This window comes from Triticum aestivum, chromosome 3A, assembly GCF_018294505.1.
Source record: "Triticum aestivum cultivar Chinese Spring chromosome 3A, IWGSC CS RefSeq v2.1, whole genome shotgun sequence".
Taxonomy (NCBI): domain Eukaryota; kingdom Viridiplantae; phylum Streptophyta; class Magnoliopsida; order Poales; family Poaceae; genus Triticum; species Triticum aestivum.
This window is the reverse complement of record NC_057800.1, coordinates 715,216,523-715,224,174: the sequence shown is the minus strand read 5'-3', so window position 1 is coordinate 715,224,174 and position 7,652 is coordinate 715,216,523. Positions and strand designations below refer to the sequence as shown.

Below are 7,652 nucleotides of genomic sequence, written 5' to 3'. Positions count from 1 at the left end.
GCGTCCTGCAAGAGGCCGTACCTTGTGTTAATGGGCTAATTGTAACTGGGCCCTTCAATCCTTCGGCCTTTCTTTTAAACAAATAAATAGTACTGGCTAGCCAATGTGCGCGTTCAGTTCAGAACTTGAGATACACCGGGAGTCAGAGTAATTACGTTTGGCTTAGTCCCACACGGAAAGATTAACAGGATTGGCTCTCCAAAGATGAGTATATAGCTAGAGGGTAGGGCGACCTTTAAACATACTTACCTGGACGGGGTCTATGAGCGATCAAGAAGGCTCATGGCCTAGATCAATGGTTCACATTGCACATAGTGAGTGCGTTGATCTATCCTCTTTTTTGGGAGAGTGGATGTCATAATTTGTGATAGAGGGGGTACGCGTCTGCGCGGCCCCTGCCAAATTATGAAATTAAATATTATTGGCCAACTAAAAGAAATATTGTGTTGGATCTTTTTTCATTAAAAACTCTGGTCGTATTTAGTATTTATAACAGATAAAAGAGGGTAGAAAACGAGTACATAGTCTTTGAAAATGTTGATCTCCTAAGAATAAGAATATATTGATAGATTTGGCTTCATGCTAATGCCTAGACGAACAAGCAAGTAGATTGAAGATTTATGCCAAAGAAAATCAACATTTTGACTGGTCTGTGCATGAGATTGAGGGGTAAAAAGCAAGCCGCTAGATTAGTAGTTTTTTACCATAATGAGCAGAAATTTTTGTTAGAGAAAGAAGAGACATGGTGGCCCGGTCAATAAAAATCTTAGCCTGTTTGTAGATTACTATCATTCGCACCAGAAATTTACAGCCGACGGGGCTATGGTAAAAACAAGATACAGGTGAGTTCAGAGGCTTAGAGTTAGAGATTTGAGGTCTTACAAAAGACTAGTACACAGACATGTGCAGGTACCAGCAAAGTTTCAGCATGTTTGATTCATGAGAACCCATCCAAAAAATTACCAGAGTCCAGAGCAATGGCACCGTTTCATAGATCAGAGTGGCCAGCATTGGCAGATCTAATCATGAGCGAACTGTTGTGAGTTGGATGGTGACACAATAGGCAGTGTTAGTTTAACTGATGCATCATAAGTCTCGAAAATTGAGCATGGTCGACGCAGAATATTAGTATCAGTAGTGCTAACTCACCTTGGCTTAACCAGCTGGAAGGTTTCCATCCTGAAACATTTTGTGGGCATGGTAGATTTTCCTCTGAATGTCCTAGAAATATTTCAGCTGAATCTAGACGACAGTGGTCTCTCCAACAGTTCATACATGCATCAGGAAGTGTGACACATTACAGGATTAACACAGACAGCTAATGAGTTTACCCGCGTCGACCAAGAAATTTTTTAGGTCTCTCAAATTGTTTTGAGAGGTAGTGAAGACATGTAAAAGGCTCCATTGGAAGTTCCATATTATTTAAGGTACGGTCGACTGCCCAGATTGTTATCTTTGTTCACCGGGGCACGGTGCATGTCAGAACTAATGACCCCCAATTTCAACAATTTTCACTGAGAGATACATACAAAATATTTGAGCCGAACCTTGGTCATGTGTCCCTGGTGCTTTAGGATCCCCATGTAAAGTTTACCTTTTTTCGAGCTTCATTACTTGCTGAGTAAATCTGTGCTTTGTGCATATGAACGGTGTGGTTACTCTATGTCATGACACAGTGGCATGTCTATTCTATAAATAATGATACATTTTGTTAGCTGGTGTTTGTGACTGACAAATCACGTCTTGAAGAATCTCGTGTGCCCATCAACATCGCGCTTTCCATGACATACTCCATTGAACATGAGTGGTGTCCACAACACCCAACTCGTCAGTCTGAGCAAGGCTAAAGAAATCATGTTGCTAGTAGAACATGAAAGTAAAGCGGATGTGCGAATTCCGATGACTTCCAAGCCTAAGCAACAAATGTACATGTGTTGCAAACTCTGTTGCCTCAAGGTATTGATGACATATGTTCATAGTCTCTAGATGAACGAGAATTTGAAGGCTATGGAACTACGAACATACGCTTATAGTTTGCCCATTATGAGTGTGAGGGCATCTCACTGCTTACCATTTTATCGGCTGGTGAGTCTATGTGTGTCTTCAATTTCAGCACATGTACTCGCTCCTTGTCAACTAGAAGTGGTTGCATTTTACATAGTTCGGTGAGCATTGATTTTTCTTTTCAAGTATATTAGGGGTCTACTTCAGCACCCTCCCCCCCCCCTCCCCGCCCCGCCTGTTGATGTCTGAGCCACACTAGCAAGGCCTACAAACCCGTAACAAAGGGGAGCCTGGTGGCTGCGAAAGCTAGGGTTCCCATGTGTCGCTCGTGGAAGCGACGCAAGGGGGTGGGGGCATAGACTATTCAATAGTTTATAATGGCTATGGCACACATTGTCGGTTTTGTGATCATGGCATAGTATTGTTGTGAATTGTCTGTTCAAACAATAGGTGAAGAGTAGGAAAGGTATTCATACTAACTTCGGTGATCAGCTTCAATCTTTGTTCGAAAGAACTTCCATAGAAAATGTTTACTTCTTATGAAATGTTTCGATTCAGAGGACTGTAAGTCTTAATAGTTCGACCACGCCTTCCAGGTTGGGGACCAAGTTAATCCCTTGATGAAGAGGATGGTTCACAGTCCTAAGTCCGTGTTTGCGCATTGTGCTTTGTCATGCCGACGATGTTTCTTCCAGAAGTTTTTGTGTGAAAATTTGTCGCACCGAAATATCTATAGGTACGAAATATATTTTCACAATATGCTTCCTATAAGTTATATTATTTTATCATGGAATCAGAGGAGGAAATAAACGTGAAATTGTCTATGGCAGTCACAAAATAGTAATCACTTATTCACAAAAAAACACATAGTAAGGGCACCTCCAACGGCGACCCTCAAATTTTCTCCAACATCAGTTCACGGACAGGGGGACTAGTCAGCGGACATGGATGCGGGAGCGGGCCATGCAATGTTGCCCGCATATATTTCAACCATTCTTTGAACTAACCGGACGAAATACATGCAAACACGGCGGATTACATACAAAACGAATGACATTCATGCAAACATGGCGGATTTTCATTAGATTTCGAACATTTAGAACAAAAAACCGTTCCGACCCGATCCTAAACCTATCCTACGACGGCGTCCAGCGTCCAAGCCCTTGTCGTCCTCCATCCTCTGTCTCCATGAGCACTGGCGATAAGAGCCATGAAGTGAAGTTGCGGTCTCCGGCGAGGAACGGTAGAACACATGAGACGAACTGGCCCACATGGGACACAAGGCCCTGCCGCCTCCCGTGGCCTACTCATTCTCGGAGGAGTCCACGCCTTGTCCGTCATCGATGGACTTGAGGTCCACTATCGATATGGTGGCACCCCCACTGGGCCGCCTGATAGTTCATCGGCGGTGCATATGAGGCGCAGCTGGCAGTGTTCCCGTCCGCGATCGCTTGCAGCTGCGCCTCCGCGGCAGCCGCTTCTTGGAGAGCGGTGGCTTGAGCATAGACGTCCACGTAGATTGTAGGTTGCTCTGCGTCAAAGTGGGGTTCGCCTCAGCCACGGCCTCCTCGCTCGTGTGCTCACCGTCGATCTGGCCCTCCGCTAGCCAGTGCTGCTCCAGGAGGAACTGGTTGTACCATTGTTCCTCCCGCGCCTGCTGGAACCCCGACATAGGTGTTGGCGCAGACTGGTCCTCCGCCATGTCGACATTGTAGTGCACCTGCACTTGCTCCATGGTGAAGACAACGTGCATAGACACTGACTCTGGTGTGGTGTCGTCGAAGTCCATCTTCTTCGTGGGGTTGTCCTTGTCATCGGAGATCTCGGGCAAGTTGGTCGACGATCCGCCTGGCACGGCGGTTCTGCCAGGTGGCTGCAAGGGCGGCCACCTCGCGCTTCATCTCCACGAAAAGGCTCTCCCACAAAGCTTCGCCACCTACAGTCATAGCAGACGCGGTGCAAGGGAGGAGGATGTGGAGCGACTTGTGTTGTGGAGTGGAGCTAGCCGGGTGTGGCCGCCTTTAAATAGCGGATTCCGTTGAGTCCAGGCATTCGGGTGTGTCAATGTGCGGTGCCGAAGTGGGTTTCTAGGCCGGCGAGCCTTCTTAATGGTGGCGCACAGATGGACGGGGTATTGAACGGGTGTGGTAGATATCCGTCCCGTCATGTTCCGTCCAGTAGCGTGTCGCCCGCATTGACAGGCGCAAACACTGGGGACATGGTGTGGGTGGCGTCCTCAGTCAGCACACCGCTTTCGTGGCGGAGCTAGTGAGAGGTGGCGTCCGCTCTGGGCTGACTTCAATGTGAAGCGGCTGCTCTACAGCGGCATGAATGCGGGCAGCTGATGCCGGGTGGGAATGCGCGCGGGCGAGGGGGTGGTTTTGGGTGGGCTAGGGTGGTCAGAAGCGGGCATGTCTGTTGTCCGGATGCCGGCAAAGTCTTTTATGTTTGTGCCGGTTTGCGGGAGAAAGTGTGTCCGAACTACGTGCTGCGGACCGATGCAGGACCACATTGGATATCACAATACTTCCAAACCACATGGTTCAGACGTAAGCGGAGGGTTTGAGGTTCGACGTTGGAGATGCCCTAATCACCTAGTGAGTCCACAAGGCAAATCGTATTGAGCTTAGTCACTAATACATGACCTACTACTTGTGTACATACAATTACGAGGCCATGTGCAGTCATGCATGCTACTGGCCGGATGCCAAAGGAGCCACCACCTGGTGCGTGGTCTTGTGATGTTTTGATCCTATCGGAACAGCTTGATCCGGCAAGCAGACACAAGGATGGCTATCGATCAAGTTGAGCTAGCTAGCAAAGTTCAACATGACAAGACATTTGGACGTGATCAAAATTTTAGTTTTAATTTATATCATACCCCAGCGCATCTCGAAAACACCTGCAATGAGCAGCAACAGTTAACGACGCAGTTCAGAGCAACGACAAGGCTAGGAACCGTTGGGTGTCCCTACGACATCCTGCAAGAGGCTGCCTTTTTCTTTTGGAAAACATTTGGGTTAATTCGGATGATTTATTGTCTCTGTAAACTGCGTCCTGTGCGCACCACGTGTCCCCTGCGGGGCCACCACCACTCCATCCCAGCCTTATCTACTCGTTGTGTGTCTTTTGCATCTGTTTTCTTCTTTTCCCCTTTTCATCCTCACGTGAGACTGCCAGAGAAGAGAATAGGCCATCCATCCCATGGCGAGCACCACCAACAAATCTGGGAACCGGAAGTGGACGCCGTCGACGGCCTTATAATGCTACTCTGCTCCGACACCGTCCCTGTTGCAAACATTGGGTGAAGCAGCCATCCTACTGTCATGACTCGCAGGAATCGCAGCCGCTATTGATGCAAGCAGGCGAACACTACAAGAAATATGTCAACTAGTGCCCTTCTGTCAGTGACTCTGAAAGAATTGGTCATAGATCTATGATCATTTGAGACCAATTGGTTAAAAGCTGTTCGGGGGGCTCCAAACACTAAACCATTTGCGACCATTTTGGTTAGAAAGGTCGTAATTTCCTTACATGAAATGGTCATAAAGAAAATAACGCTGGTCCGCTGCCTTATCTCTAGTTGTTAACGACCAATATAGATGGTCATAGCCTTGTAAATTGTGGTGGGCTGTGATGACTAGGCGCCATCTCATCAGTTTTGCCTATGTGTCATGTCCATGTGCCAATTTTTGCCCCAGGTTGTGAAGCAACCTATATTTCTGTCATTCCCAAAATTCCAAAAAAAACTCATAAATTCTTTGGGCCATATCTTCATCAAATATGTAAAAAAATCTTCCCTGCCTAGTTCAAAAATAATTAAAAAATATTCATTTTCCTATTCTGTTCAGAAAAACACTTTGGGAAGGAAGTACCACTTTGGCATGTCCAAATGGTATCTATTTTCTACAGTGCTTTCCTATGCCCAAATAACTATCCTCAACCAAATGCCAGTTCAATCCATTCATTATTTTAAGCCCAGCTTCAACATTCGTATTTATGTCCAGTGTGGTACTTTGCAAAGCAAGTACCACAAAGGCTCCTCTTTTTGAGCTGAAAATTTGTGAAGAGGGTCTTCTTAGTAACTGATCATCCTCAGCCAAAACTCACACCCATTATCCATGTGCATTTCCCGTGCCGCTAATCAAACACTTGGCTGCTTATTCATGTTGGAGCATCGATCGGTCTCCTCGTGAGAATCTTATGTTGTGATTTTCTTCCTAGCACCTACCTGGGGAGTGCCCAACCCACTAGACATGCATAGGCCGCCCAGAACACATGGCAACGCCACGGTCATGCGGTGACCACGTGGCGGGCATGCGAGTTTACGCGCTCTAGAGTTGGGGCCCTCGGCCATCGTCTAAAACTCGACGTATCGCCACCAAACCATGTATTTATAATTAAATAGGTACTTATGTAACTAGAAATGGTTTTTGGAAAAAATAAAGAGCAAACTATGAGGCACCTACAGTTCAAATTTGACCCGCTTCCTACTGAATCGACGGAAATTTGTCTTTTTCACCAGAGGTGGATCAAAACTTTTGACACCCAACCATTTTTTCAATTGTGCATTAAATATGGCTTAGTATTTTATAAAATTGATTTGGTCCAATTTTACAACAAATATATGGTAGGTCCTTCACAAAAAAACTCATTTCGGGCACTCGGGAAATGGAAAATGAATTTTCCGTACAAAGAAAATGAAAACTCCCTTTGGCAACATTGTTTGGAATTCCAAGATGCACCCTTGTGCACAATATGAGATCATTTGAACAAAGTATGTCATGAATGTGGCCATAAGATTGATCATTTGGCTTGAAAGCCCTGAATCTTCACGCATGATAGCTCATTTCTGAGAACACCTTTTAAAATAATTGCTGTATTACAAGTTTATTATTTTTTCTGGAAACTTGGTCACATATGATGACACAATGCAAAGGTTTTCCAATTTTTTGAATTTTTTTGAATTTTTTATGCCCGTTTCAAAATGCGGTCAAAACGGCGGGCTTGACCGTTCCTAACTAGTGGTTGAATCTTGGAAAACTTTTGACGTTTCTATGATGAATAGATACTTATGTACCTAGAAATGATTTTTGGAAAAAATAAAGAGCAAACTATGAGGCAACTGCAGTTCAAATTTGACCCGCTTCCTACTAAATCGGCGGGAATTTGTCTTTTTCACCATAGGTGGATCAAATCTTTTGACACCCAACCATTTTATCTATTGTGCATTAAATATGGCCTAGTATTTTAGAAAATTGATTTGGTCCATTTTTGCCACAAATATATGGTAGGTCCTTCACAAAAAAAACTCATTTCGGGCACTCAGAAAATGGAAAATGGATTTTCCGTGCAAAGAAAATGAAAACTCCCTTAGGCAACATTATTTGGAATTCCAAGATGCACCCTTGTGCACAATATGAGATCATTTCTCTGAATTTTTCATGTGAAAAAGTAGAAGAAAAACAAAAGAATGCCGAGATAGATTCTTTTTTGAAACATAATTTGTCTTTTTGATAAGAGGTGGATCGAAAGCATTTTACATCTAAAGATTTGGTCAACTGTACATAAAATGATGTCTTATAGTTTTGGAAAATGGAGTGGTGCTGTAAACATTTTTGGCACTCCGAAAATAGAAAGCAATCCCC

General features: G+C 44.7%; 1 non-coding gene across 1 annotated transcript; it reads left to right on the top strand.

Annotated features, from left to right (window-relative positions):
* The first annotated feature begins 241 nt into the window (after window positions 1-241).
* Window positions 242-399, top strand: LOC123063936 (U1 spliceosomal RNA). Its single transcript, XR_006430632.1, has one exon. It is a non-coding gene; the product is annotated as a U1 spliceosomal RNA (small nuclear RNA).
* Window positions 400-7,652: the final 7,253 nt, after the last annotated feature.